Source organism: Rutidosis leptorrhynchoides, chromosome 2, assembly GCF_046630445.1.
Source record: "Rutidosis leptorrhynchoides isolate AG116_Rl617_1_P2 chromosome 2, CSIRO_AGI_Rlap_v1, whole genome shotgun sequence".
Classification (NCBI taxonomy): domain Eukaryota; kingdom Viridiplantae; phylum Streptophyta; class Magnoliopsida; order Asterales; family Asteraceae; genus Rutidosis; species Rutidosis leptorrhynchoides.
The window spans coordinates 599,739,026-599,756,785 of record NC_092334.1 but is presented as its reverse complement, the minus strand read 5'-3'; the positions used below and the strand labels follow the sequence as shown (position 1 = coordinate 599,756,785).

Below are 17,760 nucleotides of genomic sequence, written 5' to 3'. Positions count from 1 at the left end.
ATTATTATTAAGATTATTATTATTATTAATCTTAGTATTATTATTAAGTTGCATTATTATTATTATTATTAGTATTATAAATAAAATACTACGACGAGGTCATGAGCGTGTCACTTTCAAAACAAGTTTTCGAGCGGCATAGAGCTAAGGAAATTATGGGTTATAGCTATGGAGGTTATGGGTACTGTTCGCAAGTCAAACCTAGTGTTTATCATCTCTGTTGGGTCTACGTACTTTCCTGCAATATTGAATCTCAATATTGATACGTGAGCATTCATATCTTATCTTTTATATATTAATAAGTGTATCCATGTCTAGTGCTCGAGTATATATGTTTATGCATGCTTGTATGCTAAATTTCGTCGTTAAACAATTTATGATAAATCACGAATTAAATACATATATTACTGATAAAAGGTATATGATATGCATGTCATTGGAAAGCAGGCGAAAAATCAATAACTTTTCATTTAGAAATCGTGTAATTTCGGTGAACGAATTAAAAGTTATGATCAACTGAATTATGATTAACATTAATTGAAATTGCTTTTGAATCTGCAATTGATATTTAAGCAACTTATTAATACGATTGATAAAGTGGATTTTTTGAATACTACCAGCCGAGTAAACGAATCCTTATATAAGACACGTATCGTTTTGTTGAACAATTGTCAAAATTGATTGTTTTATCATATTTTAAAGCCTTATAAAAACTATAATCTAATTTTAAAAACATTGGAAAACTATGTGAAATGTTAAAATGTTTCGATTGCCATGATCATTCAACTATAGTATTGAGACAGATTGACTTTTTGAAATGACTTTTAATAACTTTTGTATGTCGATCTCGAGCATTAGGATTGTGATACACTATGACCTGACCTAGCTTGATAGACATTTATTGACCAACATATGTTCTCTAGGTTGAGATCTACGGTTATTTGGTAATCCGAGTTTCGGTCATATTTCGGTGAACGACTTTATATGCTGCTAAGGTGAGTTTTATATGCTCCCTTTTAGATTGCTTTTGAAATCTATATTTTTGGGCTGAGAATACATGCACTTTATTTTAAACGCAATGGATACAAGTACATACTAAATTCTACACCGAGTTTGAACCGAAAATCCCTTAGCTTTGGTAACTAGTAGCTGCCAGTTATAAGAACTGGTAGGCGTGAATAGTTGTATATGGATCCATAGGGCTTGACATCCCCGTCTGTTCCAGGTATAGAAACCCTAGCCTGAACTATAAAATAGACGTATGCTATTTGAGTTTAGTACATGTTGGATTGCGTGTATTGTATATGTTGGTTGCATGTATGTTAAAACAGGGGTACTTGTTATGTAGACGTTAAAGTTTAGTTACCAGGGTGCTCAATCTTGTAGAATATTTTGATAAACGTTTCTGGATGAAACAACTGAAATCTTGTGGTCTACCTTTATATACAGATTATGCGAAACACTAAAACTATGAACTCACCAACCTTTGTGTTGACACTTGTTAACATGTTTATTCTCAGGTTCCTAGAAGTCTTCCGCTGTTTTCTTATATGTTATACAAGATATGTGCATGAAGTCATACATGCTTTATTCGAGAAAACGTTGCATTCACAAATCAACACCATCTATCTTATTTTGACTGCATAGTCAACGGAAGTATTATTGTAAACTATTATATTACGGTGATTGTCTATATGTAGAAATCATCAGATGTTGAAAACCTTTGATTTAAATATTCATTTATGGTGTGCCTTTTCAAAAGAATGCAATGTTTACAAAACGTATCATATAGAGGTCAAATACCTCGCAATGAAATCGATGAATGACGTGTTCGTCCATATGGATTTGGAGCGATCGTCACAAAAACACTCGCACAAAAGCTTAGTGGATAACTGCTAGTTTACTAAACATTAACATGCACAAGCATCCTACATTCACTTAGCCCCCATCCCACTGACATGTTTGACTTAATTCGGGGTTTAAGAACAAATACGCGCACGTACTTGCAGCTAAACCACGCTATGATACCAAGTTGTAACACCCTGATTTTTTTTTCACTGCGGAAATGCATTTAATTACCAAAATATCCATAGTTAACGTTTACATATCATTGTTTACAAACCACTTTATACAACAACGGTATTACATGAAAACATCATTAAATTAGAAAACATCAGAGTTCAGCATAATGTCAAACATGTCTTCAACCCGTCCGCAACACCCATCCTAATCAGCAGTACCTAAACCTGCAAGGGGTGAAAATGTGGGGGAATTAGCACAACTGCTAAGTGAATGGATACTATCTAATAGATCAAGCATAAGCAACTGAACATGCAAAGGTCACAAATATGCTAACGTCCTGAACTAATATATAACAACAACTGACAATATGAGGACCTGCGGCTTATACGAGCACACGACTTAGCTGATCAGGCTACAGTCTACCGATAGTCCGCTTTACTGAATCCACTGCATAACTGTCCAGACGCAACACATGCGTCCTTCGATGCTATACTGAACAATCAGTAACATCAAGACCCAACCAGGCTACCACGGTCAACCTCACATCAACCCTACCCTGCTGCCTCGGTGGGTTCCCAACCTTGCTACCTCGGTTGGTGTCCAACTAACAGTGCACACATAAGATCACAGATAATCAGTCATGCAATCGTCCTAACTAGCATGGCAATATCTAACTATACATGGCAATCGTACTGGATATAAACATAAGAATAAAGAGTCTGAACAAGTAGCGTATCAGCTACTTAATACTATATCCGGAGATAGACCCACTCACCGAATACCAGCAACTAGCTTAGATAATCTATCACTGAGCGGCTTCCTTATCCTTATCACCTGAACATAAGGCAAACCATGTTAGTTTCTGTCCGTTAGCACAAAACAGCACACTACAGCAAATCAGAAACAAAAGTGTCTCTAAAAATCCTTCTAACACTTATGCATTTTCAGAATTTACATCCTGATTATCATAAGTCACGCGGACAACATAACGGCTAGAAAACAACTAAATTAAACAACTCTGCAGTTCTGATCTACACCCGTACGGTTGCACATGCATCTGTACGGTTGCAAGTCTATCCGTACGGTTACATCATGCATTCGTACGGTTACACACATTCTGCCCGGTTGCACCAACACCACTGCATCCGTACGGTTGCACATGCACCCGTACGGTTGCACCATGTACCCGTGCAGTTGCAAGCTGCAACTATACGGTTGTGTTGATCGTGCAGCAGCAGCAGAAACTGACGAGTTTTGAACCAAAATCACCCAATCTCAATCTTGGACCTGTTTTTGACCTTAAAACCTCTTATAACTTGTACACAAAACATATAGAAGTATAACCCACAAGTTTTGAGCCAAAACAACATCAATTTAAGCATTATGATACCAAAATCACCTTTAACAAAAACCTAACTTCAAACCCAAATAAAACACTGATTTAGACATGAAATCACGCAATTCTTTCCTTGATAGACCCACAATGACACAAGGAAATTGGTTTTAAACACAATTCAAGCACCAATTCAAGATATAGATATTAGGGTTTTTAAGTGGTGAAAGTGTTAGGTACGGGGTGTTTGGAAGGTTCAAAAAAAATAAGAGAGAAGGCAGGTCACAAGCTTATATATTTAAGCTAAATACTATACCCCATCACACACGAGTATTTACCAGTTATCTAAAATCTTTCCTACTTAATTTGACTGCCCTAACGGAGTCCAAATTAAATAAACGAACCTATTCTGTGACCCTTGTCACAAACTAGTCTTAACCAAATTATAAAATAACACTAAACATTAAATTAAGATAAAAGCATAATTGACCACACAATTATGCCTAAGGGCAAAAAGGTCATCTTACTTCTATGCTCGATCTGAGGATGTTACATTGTGCCATTAATGTTGATTACTAATAAGTTACAAAGTGTGGTGGTATATGTCGAATTCTTGAGCAACGGAGTAGAGATTGTGGAAGTTGTGAGCATAACCAAATGTCTAAATGCTGGTTATAACAATGTTGGTAAACTGGTCTAGATAACGCCAGGTTAGCCACTTGGTGGCCACGTAGAATTGAGTCAACCATGCAATAATGTAGAGGTGGTTAGGTGTTGAATGGAGAATTTAAAGTTGTCAGGAAATGGCTTTGGCTGTTGGGATTTAACAAGTCTTAACACACTTAAACCATTTTAAGAATCATTCAAAGCGGAAGCATAAAAACCGATTTAAAACTTGTTAAACTTTAACCATTTTAAAGTTAAATCCCAAGAAAGGATCAAGCTATGAAATATACTTACAAACTAAAAGTGGCTTTAGAGTTTTTACCTCCTCAAGCTAGTTGAGGGTTTATCCAAAATATGATGATGAAGATGATGAAGAATAGAGCCTCTAACTTGAAGCCTCAAGTGTGTAATACCTCAAGCTTTTGAACCAACACCACTAAGGAGTAGTTAGGATTTTTAGACACTTGAATATGAGCTAAAAAAACTCAAAGAACCCTTCCTCCCTACTCAAATATTTCGGCCAAGAAAAAGGAAAGGAAGAGAGAGTTTTTCTAGTAACTTGATTATTGAATGTGTGTGCAAGTAAGTAACAAAAGATGGGTAGGTGCATTCATATGGAGTAGTAAAAGCAACTTTAAAAGTAGCCAATGAAAATTCATGCAAGCTCCATCCTCCCATGCCACTTTCATTTTATATAAATTTAAATTTTATAAAATTAAACTTTTATAAAATAAATTTATAAAACTTGCAAGTTATTTTTATACGTACATTATTTTATAAAACCAATTTATAAAATGTAACATAAAATAATTAATTATTTAACCTATAAATAATTAAATCCTTTATATATAAATTATTCCATAATTTATATATATATATATATATATATATATATATATATATATATATATATATATATATATATATATATATATATATATATATATATATATATATATCAAGTAATATTATTTTAGAAACCATTTCTAAAATTCAAGTGTCGCGTATTTATTTAATGATCCAATCGTTAAGATTAAATACGTATAAGGTGTCAGTAAGCTTGTTATTGGGTATAACCCGACTTGGATCATAACACATTAGCCACATTAATTTAATATGTCTCTCGGGCATACGAAATACCTTCAATCTCCCACTTGCACGAGAAACATAAGTAATTAATGCAAGTGATGGATACCACCTAACGACCGTCCATCACCCCCAATATGTTATGACTTTGTGCCATTCAATAACATCATCCCTTTCGAGATCCCAACTCGAACATGAATAGGTGAATCTTTCATCACATCATTTTGTCCTAGATGTCATGTTAAACTCAATAGATACAGAGTGATCACTCTCTTCTAGATTTAACTTTATCAGGCCTTAGACATCTGACTCTCAACGAATAAGAGGGACAAATTCCATATTGACTACATACGTCCTAAATATATACCTTGTATTATACCTGAGCTCTTCCTTATGAACTACCATATTTCAGAATAGCGAAGGAAAGAATCAAGGCACAATACTTGGTAAATATCCGAACCCAATATGTATCTCAGGTCAGAGGATACAATGATATTCGCCTTTACTCAAGATTACATATGATCAACCACAAAGGCTCCATTAAGTAAATCTTGAGGGCGGGTCTTCCAATATTTGTATCCCACAAATATCTATGAACCTTGGTTGTAACCTTGCCCCACATTCATCCTGTGAATGTATACCAATCCAAGTTCATAATAGTTTAGACCTCACACTTATTCCCACAAATGTGATCAACTACGAAATTTAGAATAATTACTTATTCATGGATAAAATATGCAAAATAGGAACATGACTCAAGATTAATAAATTAACACCATAATTATATTAATGAGTTTGAACCACTTCATTCCGTTACAATACATAAAACAGATCACAACCAATCACTAGAATATCGAAGCCCTAATGCACTAACATGCTCTTGATGTTTTGCCCCATATAAGAGTTTCGTGAGTGGATCCGCTATATTAAGATCTGTGTGAACTTTGCGAATACATATCTTTCCCTTTTCAACTTCATCCCTTATGTAGTTGAATCTCCGCTCAATGTGACGGGTCTTTTGGTGAGCACAAGGTTCCTTAATTTGAGCAATCGCACCCTCGTTGTCACAAAAGATCTCAAGAGGGCCCTGAATGGAAGGGACTACTCCTAAGTCGTCGATAAATTTCTTCATCCATGCAGCTTCCTGAGCTACCAATGAAGCTGCAATGTACTCCGACTCTGTAGTGGATAATGCAACAATATCCTGTTTTGAACTCTTCCAAGAGACCGCACCTCCATTTAACGTGAAGACATAACCGGATTGTGATCGAGAATCATCTCGATCAGTTTGGAAACTCGCATCCACGTAACCTTTTACAGCGAGTTCCTCCTCACCAGACCCATATATTAGAAACATATCCTTAGTCGTCCTAAGGTATTTCAATATACTTTTAACTGCAATCTAATGACTATTTCCAGGGTTATTCTGGTATCTACTTGTCAAGCTAAGAGCACATGACACATCTGGTCTAGTGCATATCATTGCATACATGATTGACCCAATAGCAGACGCATATGGGACATTCTTCATTCTCTCATGTTCATCTTTCGTGGTGGGGCACTGAGATGAACTAAGGAGCGTTCCTCTTTGAATAGGTACCAAACCTTTCTTAGAGTTCTCCATCTTGAACCTTTTCAAGACCTTTTCAATGTATGCATTTTGATTCAAACCTATCAATTTCTTGAATCTATCTCTATAGATCCCAATCCCCAAAACATATTGTGCTTCTCCAAGATCTTTAATGGAGAAGCATCTACTTAGCCAAGTTTTAACACCTTGCATTGCCAGAATATTATTTCCAAATAACAATATATCATCCACATATAGTACAAGGAACATGATAGTGCTCCCACTAGCTTTCTTGTATACACAAGCTTCATCACCATTTTTAATGAAGCCAAATTTCTTGGCCTCCTCATTAAAACAATGATTCCACACTCTAGATGCTTGTTTCAATCCGTAGATTGACTTCTTTAACTTGCATAACTTTTTAGGGTATTTCGGATCAACAAAACCTTCAGGCTGAACCATATAGACATCTTCCTCAAGATATCCATTTAGGAAAGCGGTCTTGACATCCATTTGTCATATTTCATAATCATAACGAGCAGCAATGGAAAATAATATCCTAATAGACTTTAGCATTGCCACAGGTAAAAAAGTTTCATCATAGTCAACCCCTTGAGTTTGAGTGAAACCTTTTGCTACAAGTCTAGCTTTGTATGTATCCAAGTTTCCATGTATGTCGGTTTTCTTCTTGAAAAGCCATTTACAATCAACTAGCCTGGAGCTAGTAGGTTGTACAACAAGTTCCCAAACTTGGTTGTCATACATGGATTGCATCTCAGCGTTCATGGCTTCCTGCCATTTATCTTTATCAATCCTTGATAAAGCATCTTGGTAGTTTGTTGGTTCATCCAAATCAACCACATAGCAACCATCCATGAGAAACCCATATCTCTCAGGAGGATTACTAATCCTACCAGATCTGCGAACGTCTTGTACACTTTGATCATCCATTTGATCGTTCTCAACATTTTCATGTTGAGTGCTAGTGTCAACCAATTGTGCATCATCTACTTGATCTCGAACCTCTTCAAGATCTATCTTCCTTTCACTATTACCTTCCATTAGGAACTTAGTTTCAAGGAATTCTGCCTTTCGAGCAACAAATACATTTTGCTCGGTTGGATCATATAAATAGTATCTCATATCATCCTCGGGATATCCTATGAAGATACACTTCGTGGATCGAGCATTCAGCTTATTAGTGACGGAGCGCTTAGGATAAGCTTCACATCCCCATACTTTCAAGTATGATAGAGAAGGAGGTTTTCCAAACCACATCTCATGAGGAGTTCATTCCACTTTCTTGGTTGGGGCCATAATTAAAATACGAGCTGCGGAGCATAGACAATAACCCCAAAATGATAGAGGTAACGAGCTTCTTGCCATCATAGATCGAGCCATATCCATTAGGGTTCGGTTCCTCCTTACGAAAACTCCATTAAGTTGGGGTGTTCTAGGAGGAGTGAGTTGCGAGATAATCCCCACAACTTTTAAGATGATCTTGGAAGGCATCACTTAGGTATTCACCTCGTCTATCGGTACGAAGTACCTTGATTGTCTTGTTGAGTTGATTTTGTACTTCGTTTTGATACTCTTTGAATGCCTCAAAAGTTTCGTCCTTATGTTTTAACAAGTAGACATATCCGAAACGACTGAAGTCATCAATGAAAGTAAAGAAGTATCTTTCACCATTCCTTGTCATGGGCTTAAAGGGTCCACATACATCCGAATGTATTAATCCCAATAAGTCTTTAGCCCTTTCATAGGTCCCTTTGAAAGGTGCTTTTGTCATTTTGCCTTGTAAACAAGATTCACATACATCAAATGAGTCTAGCTCACTAGATTTCAAAAGACCATTCTTTTGAAGTGTATGCATTCGGTTCTTATTTATGTGACCAAGGTGACAATGCCATAAGTAGGAATCACTCAAATCCCTTTTGAGTTTCTTGGTGTTTGCATGGAACATTGAGCTATTTATTGATGTGTCATCATGAACCAATTCATAAATACCATTCAAAGGCGAAGCCTTAAAATAGAACACATTATCTAAAAAAACATGGATATCATCATCAATAAAATTAAAATCAAAACCACATTGTCTTAAACAGGAAATAGGAAATAGAAATAATGTTTCGAGTTAAATCAGGAGCATACAAAACATCTTTCAAAACAAGCTCCAACCCAGTTTGTAGCTTTAAAACAAAGTCTCCTTAAGCTTCTACGTGCACCTTTGCACCATTTCCCATGAAGAGACTTTTTGTTCCTGCTCCTTGTTTACTTCTTTTGAACCCCTGCAAAGAATTGTAAATATGAGTTCCACATCCTGTGTCTAATACCCATGTATTAGAAGAAGTAATAATAAGCTTAATGTATACCATATATACATTACCTGAGGTTTGTCCTGCATCCCTCTTTTCTTTCAACTCCTTTAGGTAGATCGGGCAGTTGCGTTTCCAGTGACCCATTTCACCGCAACCAAAACACCGATCTTCCTTGAGGTTAGCTTGACCGGCAACCTTTTGCTTATTGTTTTTGTTGGTTGGGGTAACCATCTTCCCTTTTCCCTTACCCTTGCCTTGGTAGGCCGGTCCTTTCCTCTTAGCCACCTTTGGCTTAGAAGTGGAATTGTTCTTGGACCCACCTTGATTGATCATAAGCACGGGTGAAGCCCTTTACCCATGCATGATTCGGCCGTCCTAAGCATTGCATGCAACTCACCAATGCTCTTATCCCAACCATTCATGTTGTAATTCATCACGAATGTGTCAAACCTTTTTGACAATGAGTTGAGAATAAGGTCTGCGGCTAATTCATTAGACACGTTGCAATTTAGACGGTGTAATCAATCAATTAGTCTTTTCATCTGAAGGACAAAAGATGAAACGGATTGAGAGTCATCCATTCAACATGCATGAAGTGCTCGAACCGTTTCAAAGCGCTCGACACGAGCTTGTTGAAGGAACATCTCCTTCAATTGTGTGATCATGTCATATGCACTATGATGCTCGAAGTCCTTTTGGAGTTCGAGGACCATGGTCCCAAGCATGAGGCAAGAAACTTGCACCGAATCGGCGCAATATTTCTCCCAATATGCCATACCTTCGGCATCATCCTCCTCGGGTTGGTCGGGAATGGGGTCCTCTAACACATACGCCCTATCCTCAAGCTTGAGGACAATTCTTAGATTGCGGTACCAATCCATGAAATTCGTATGGTTGAGTTTTTCCTTTTCGAGTAAGGACCTTAAGGATAGGTTATTAAAGTTGATTGGTGCATTTGGAATGTTGTTGTTATTGGCGGCCATCTACAAAATTTAACAAAGTTTGTTTAAGTATCATTCTTAATTTAACAATCAATACCCTTTTAAATCCAATTGATATATTAAATCTTAGAATCCAACGATAAACCAAATTCCGGTTAGGTGACCTTTATCCCGTTATTTGATTTAGCTAGGTAGTCATTTATATGACAATTGCAATCCCTTTACAACTCCTAAGGTATGGGATCATGCAATCCTTTTGCATGGCATATTTATCCCATCAACGCCTATTTGTTCCTCATGCTTCGGTGACCCTAAGTTCATGATTCTCAAATCAAGTCGTCCTACTTGTGTAGACATGTAAACTTAACATACAAGTGGTTAGGTTACATTTATACCACAAGCATGCGAAATTCACCTTAATCATATTAGTTTGCTCATAATGGTTAGGTGACCTTTATCCCATCATGAGTTCCCTAATATGCCTAAGTGTCACACAAAAGGATGGCATTAAACTTGTTTACCTTGTAAATAAAAGGGATTTTAAGTTTTCATAATTTCTAGTTTAAGAAAACTTTTATACCATACACTAACATGCATTTAGTGTGTGGTACTTATGAAAAGATTTTCATGTCTTGTAATAAAGCCAATTTTATTACTTTGAAAATAAACCATTTTATTATGTCTTAATAACCAATTATTAAATCCTTTTAGCCATTTTAATTTAACCAATTAAATTAAAGTTTTGCTCTTTGCATGTGGTTAATAATTTCCAATTTAACCAATTATAGTTTTGTTTTGTCGATTTGTTGTAGCAACCAAACATACAATCCATAATCAAACAAATAAACAACCACACATGCAAAATAATATGTTCACAATCAAGCCTTTTGGTGGACATTTATTTAGCCGAAAACAAATGTCACCGGTTAATGGGTCATAACACAAAGTAGGAAATTTTACATCTCCCAGTAAATCTTGCATCCAAATGCATGTGTTCTTCCTTTGCTCCATCTTGTGCATCTTCATTCTTTTTACTAAAAAATATATCCTAATACATTTTTCTCTAGAAAATAAAAATATAACCTAATCTATTTTACATGTCAAATATAAAATAAATTACATAACCAAATGAATAAATAATATTACATGCCAAATGAATAAATATATATTACATACCAAATAAATAAATACTCAACCAAACAAGCATGCAACCAAACACAAGGTCAAGGATAAGATTGTGAACATCAACATGCAAACAAACATGACCAAAAATGGAAGAACCCAAACCCATTTTGGGTCTCCAAAATTCGGCCAAAAAAGGAACCCACCCAAAACCCAAATTTTTTGACATTTTACATTCATGCCTGTTTATAAAATGCAAAGTAAAGTGGGTTTAAAAGAACATCTTGAAGCATATTCCATGAACTTCGGCTCCAGATACCATTGTTGGGATTTAACAAGTCTCAAAACACTTAAACCATTTTAAGAATCATTCAAAGCGGAAGCATAAAAACCGATTTAAAACTTGTTAAACTTTAACCATTTTAAAGTTAAATCCCAAGAAAGGATCAAGCTATGAAATATACTTACAAATTAAAAGTGGGTTTAGAGTTTTTACCTCCTCAAGCTAGTTGAGGGTTTATCCAAAATATGATGATGAAGATGATGAAGAATAGAGCCTCTAACTTGAAGCCTCAAGTGTGTAATACCCCAAGCTTTTGAACCAACACCACCAAGGAGTAGTTAGGATTTTTAGACACTTGAATATGAGCTAAAAAAAATCTCAAGAACCCTTCCTCCCTACTCAAATATTTCGGCCAAGAAAAAGGAAAGGAAGAGAGAGTTTTTCTAGTAACTTGATTATTGAATGTGTGTGCAAGTAAGTAACAAAAGATGAGTAGGTGCATTCATATAGAATAGTAAAAGCAACTTTAAAAGTAGCCAATGAAAATTCATGCAAGCTACATCCTCCCATACCACTTTCATTTTATATAAATTTAAATTTTATAAAATTAAACTTTTATAAAATAAATTTATAAAACTTGCACATTATTTTTATGTGTACATTATTTTATAAAATTAATTTATAAAATGTAACATAAAATAATTAATTATTTAACCTATAAATAATTAAATCATTTATATATAAATTATTCCATAATTTATATATATATATATATATATATATATATATATATATATATCAAGTAATATTATTTTAGAAACCATTTTCTAAAATTCAAGTGTTGCGTATTTATTTAATGATCCAATCGTTAAGATTAAATACGTATAAGGTGTCGGTAAGCTTGTTATTGGGTATGACCCAACTTGGATCATAACACATTAGCCACATTAATTTAATGTCTCTCGGGCATACGAAATACCTTCATTGGCAACGCCAGTTTCATGATGGCTCTGAAAAAGTGATTCCGTTTCTAAAAAGTGCAAAACAAGTGGTTAAACTGGTGTTGGGAAGTGTGGTGCATGTTGACATGGATGAAACCAGCCTTCCAAAGACTAGTTATACTTGTTTCACAAAACTCATGCATGCGTATTCTACAAAGTTGATCCAAAATTATACCTTTTAGTCAAAATAATCCCAAAGAAGAAGGCGGAACACTGGAAGGTAAGAACAAGTGTGATCTTGCTTGGCGCGAAGACTGTTGATTTGGGGTAGAGTACAATACTATGGTCCTTGACTTCTAAAAAAAAATTTTGGGTAGTTCTTCACCATTAGATTGCGCCAATACACCCCTACACTTTTTATTAGTGACATCAACCATAATCTTTACAAGCTTTTAGTGACTCTAACTTGGGAGGAACAAATGAATATGGGTATTGGGGGGAGGAGTTTCACCCGGCATACTTAGTCCTTGTGGGGTGGGCGGTATGGGTTGTCAAAGGCAACACAGGGCTAAAGTGTCCCTGCCAATCTACACTTTTTACCAAAAAGTTACATACTATATCTTGGTGCTAATATCATCTCCTGGAAGTCAACCCGTCATAAATCGGTTTCTCGTTCATCCATCGAAGCTGAATACAAAGCCATTGCCAACGCGACTTCTGAAATTTTGTGGGTTCGAGATTTAGGCATTGAATTGGGAGTTCCTCAGTTGCATGTTACTTCGCTCTTTTCTGACAATACTGGTGCTACCTACTTGTGTGCCAATCCGGTCTTTCATAGCCGAATGAAGCATATCGCCCTTGACTACCATTTTTGTTCGAAAACATATCCAAAATGGTACACTTTAAGCTCATCACATTTGCAACAAATATCAACTAGCTGATACTCTAACCAAGCCGCTTCCACGCCAACCTTTCCTTCGCTTTCGCTCCAAGATTGGAGTTAATGACGGTACCACCATCTTAATGGGGCATATTAGTGATGTATAACATGCACGTGCTTAACTACAACTCCACATATTATGGAGCCTTTAACTTACTCTCCTATTAACTTGTATAATCTCTGTAGTTGTTGTACTATGCTAGGTATATATATTATGTTCCATTCTCCATTGTAACCGTATCAATTATCAATCAAATTACTCATCAGTCTTTGATATTATTATAAGTGGTTGTTAACTATCAACTTATGTAAAATTGTTGGTTGCAAATCAAATCCCACATAGGAGGGAGCAAAATTTCAAAGGAAACATATAAGCTTGTGGATTACTCCCTTTATTAGCAATTGGTTTTAGAACAGTGGCATATTTATGAATTTAGTCATTTCACATAATAATAATAATAATTATTATTATTATTATTATTAGAATGTTGTGATTTAGTTGTCGTTAAAATCTATTAGTGGCCTAATCTTTCCAGATATTACTTAAGTATATAAAATTAGAACTAGCGCAAGGACCCGTGGATTCACGGGAATTTAAAGAAACCGGTTTACTAAAAAGAATAATTAAAAAAATATTTACATAAAAATTACATTATATTATAATATACCTCTATAATCAACAACATGCTAGTGGATCATATGAGTATTTATGACAAATTATGGAATCAACACTACAACAAATATACCTCTATAATCAACAACATGCTAGTTTCTTGCGACTTTGACAACAACAAAGGAGGAGGTCACTAAAACACTTGAAAGTGAGAGCACTCTAATATGACTAACGAACATGTATAAATTTGCAAAGTGTAGATGAAGAAACTGACACTTTCTGATGATCTAATCATTTTACCCATACCTTACTCCATATCCATCATTCTTCTACAATAACCAAATCCATTTTAAGCAACATTCCATTTAACACATCATCCTATCATTTGTAGATTTACAGTATAATTTACAAATTTTTACCTATAACCCAATTTATTCCGTCATTTCATCGAACACCAAGTAGATGTCTATCCTTCCTTTATTCACATCATTATTAAGTGTTTGATACATAATCATGCACAATCTAACCCTGCAAAATTACAACAAAATAAATGAATGCTTCTATGCAATATGAAGATTAAGTCAAAAAATAACAAAAGGAGAACATGGATCAAAATAGAAAATGGATAAAGGTCATAAAAATTGAATTAGCCAAACTCGATTTACCTGCAGAAAAAAAAAAATTGCACTACTTACAAATTTCATAAATAAGATGACTAAATGGGTCTAATGTAAATGGGTAAAAACAGAACATGGATCAAAATAGAAAATAGAGAAGGCCATACAAAACACAAACAAATATGTCATCTTTAAGAACATAAACTTAATATATGATCCAAGTTATGAAGATAAACTAAATATGTATATAGTAAAGTAAATTCAGCTGTAAACGTCATCTATTATGAACATAATATTTTCTATACATATAGTACAATGCATTAATTTCCCTAAGGTTGAAGAAACACAACCACGCTTAACCCATACAAACTGACCCCAATAACCTACTAACTATACGAACCACACATTCAAAATGTTTAGATTTATTTATACATTCAAAGTGTTTTAGATCTAAAAGAAATGTACCACGGTGAGAGAAATAAGAAAGGTAAGAGGATTAAATCACAAAGAACTTTGCATTCAAAAACAATGTGACTGAGCAAAATAATGAAATTACCATATAACATTATCCTAAGACGAAAATAGATTCCTCCAAAAACATGGTCTAAGTGCATGTTCAAGCTACCTGTAAGCATTCTTTTCATAGTAGCATTTCAAAAACCGTCGCATTTAAGGCTACGGTCCAGTTAAGCAAATCTGTGTTTTACATAAGCCTGGATGGAGCCACATTCAAAAGTTAGATAACTTTCAAATTTAAGTTAGATTTTAAGCAAATTTTCTTTCTTGATAGCATAACATAAATTATCAAATGTATATGAATTACACCATCCTCATGACACATTGTGATTCCAGCATTCGCAAGTTCATTGTAATGAACTAATAATATCTGGCAACAGTGGCAGCCACTGCAAAGAAAATAAACATAAATTTAGATATAAAAAAACCATAAAAGTGACGCAATGTGGAACCGAAAAAACTTAATGAAGCTTAGAGAAATGAAAAGATCTTAATGAAGCTCACTAACAAAATAATAATGTATGTACATCCAAGACAATATGGAACAACTAATTACCAAAATAATACATGCATCAAGGACAATGCTCAAAACCATCTTCCACCTTCTAACTTTTCATTATAAACTGTTAGATAAGAACCACATCCAAGTCAAATATAGATAAAATTAAACAACCGGAACAATGTGAAACAACTAATTACCAAAAGAATACTTGCAACTAATTACCAAATGAGTACTAATTACCAAAAAAAATACTTACAATTAAGTTTGAGACACTTCTTTGAGACATTTTAGTTGTAACCCAAGTTCCCAAATCACAGAACCCACCCACAATACACTCCAATCTTTATGATTGTACAATAAATAAGCAGTAACAATGAAGAACAAATACAAAATAAAAGCATAAATCATAAAGAATCAATCATAACTAACAAAATAAGTCAATATTAAGAAATTTTACCATTGAAATTGTAATAATTGCAGCTGGACCTTCACTTAGGTCCTTAACTTCATGTAATAATCGCAGCTGGACTTTCACTTAGCCCAAACACATTTTATGCACTTTCAAATGACTATTAATCTTCATTCTTAAGCACCTGCATCAGTTGTTATACTTCAAATGCTTATAACTGGTGTGTATCAATTGTTATACACTCAAAATCACTCAATATCAAAATCTTACTAACAAAAGTCAAAGATTAGGGTTCTTACCAAATCTTTGAGGGATGAAGATGGTGATGAAATGCAGAAAATTCACCTTCATGGCGTTAGGTTAAGCCCCAATTGCGATTTCTCAAAACCCTAGCTTCCAATTCCTCCAAAAATTGAAGCATCCAAGCTTTCTCTCACTAAACTCACGTCTCTCTCTCTATGTTTCTGGTTCGTTCTTCTTCAAAATGAGCATATAAAAATGGTGGTAAGTGATAGCAGCAGCGGCAGCGAGGACAGTGGTAGTAGCAGAGGAAACGATGGTGGTAAGTGCAGCAACATCAGCGGCAATGGTGATGGTGGTCGATGAAAGATGCAGAAGGTAGCAGCCACGCAGTCACGGTTATAAATTAGGGTTTAGGTCGGATGAAGAAGAAATTTAAGAAGAGAAAGAGAGAAGAAGAGAAGCTGTGTGTTTTTTTTAGATTGTGAAGGGTTTGATAAGATGGGAGATGAAGAAGGGTTTGAGTATTAATTTGAATTCTTGATAAGAGAGAAATCAATTAGTGCAAGCAAATATTATACCGATGCAAAAAGCTGGACTGTGTGTACATATATTTTTTTTTATATTTTTTCTTTTTCCCTTTTTTATTAATATTAATTAATAAAACCTCTAAAAAATAATTCAAAAAGGAAATTGAATAACCTCTCCTTTTTTCTTTTTTCTTTTTGATTTTTTCTATAACTTGATAAATGTTTTTTATGACATCATTTTATTAGTCTAACATAAGATTAGAATAGAAGTTAAGGAAGAGCAAGAAGTAAACACTTGTTTAAGTATAAGAAATTGTGCAAGTTCTAAGGTTGCATTCATGTTCTATTTATACTAAAACTATACACTAGCTTAGGGTAAAAACATAGTATTATCAACGGGTAACAATATTGATCATCCATACAATATCTCTACACTATTTCATTTATTCAGTATATTATAACAAATAATAGGGACTATATATATCAACAATTTAATTGAATAAGATGGAAGCATTTTATTCAGTACTAGTTAAAGATCCGCGATTTCGCGGTTTATATGAAATGATGATATTTTAAGACAATCTTCAAACATGATAACAAAAATAAATAATATAACGTTTCAAAAGTTCAAATGTGTAAAAATATAAATAAACAAACTTTGTTAAAAAAAACGGACTTAATTCAAAAGTAGTAGTAATCAACGGTTTGTATCCGCTAATAGGTTCGACGTCTATATTTGCATAAGTTGATAATGTATTTTTTTTTTTTTTGTTATGTTTTTCTCAACTTGCTTGTCATATTGTTTTATGTACTTGGCCAGTATTTCAAGGATAAGTGCTTAGCTTCCGCCATCTATACTACAAATATAAAGGGAACAACAATTGCATCAAAGATGTTAACCTTCTCTAATAATGCCTTGAGTATATCAATTTTACTCGATACTTTTGACCCACCAACTACAATTTGATACGGTTCCAACCAAGCAGAAAAGCCCCTGAAATTAGAACAACATACGCCAATAATCAATCAATAAGCAAATTATTAAGGATAGTCATCTTTTACGACGAGCTGACTTAGTAGTTGTAGACTGCATGTTTTCTTTTCTATG

General features: G+C 34.5%; 1 long non-coding RNA gene across 1 annotated transcript; it reads right to left on the bottom strand.

Annotated features, from left to right (window-relative positions):
* Nucleotides 1-13,952: 13,952 nt before the first annotated feature.
* LOC139893401 (uncharacterized) lies at nt 13,953-16,645 on the bottom strand. The gene is made up of 5 exons (XR_011774517.1): nt 16,182-16,645; nt 15,931-16,066; nt 15,528-15,594; nt 14,258-15,360; nt 13,953-14,167 (listed from the first exon to the last, which is right to left on the bottom strand). It is a non-coding gene; the product is annotated as an uncharacterized lncRNA (long non-coding RNA).
* Nucleotides 16,646-17,760: the final 1,115 nt, after the last annotated feature.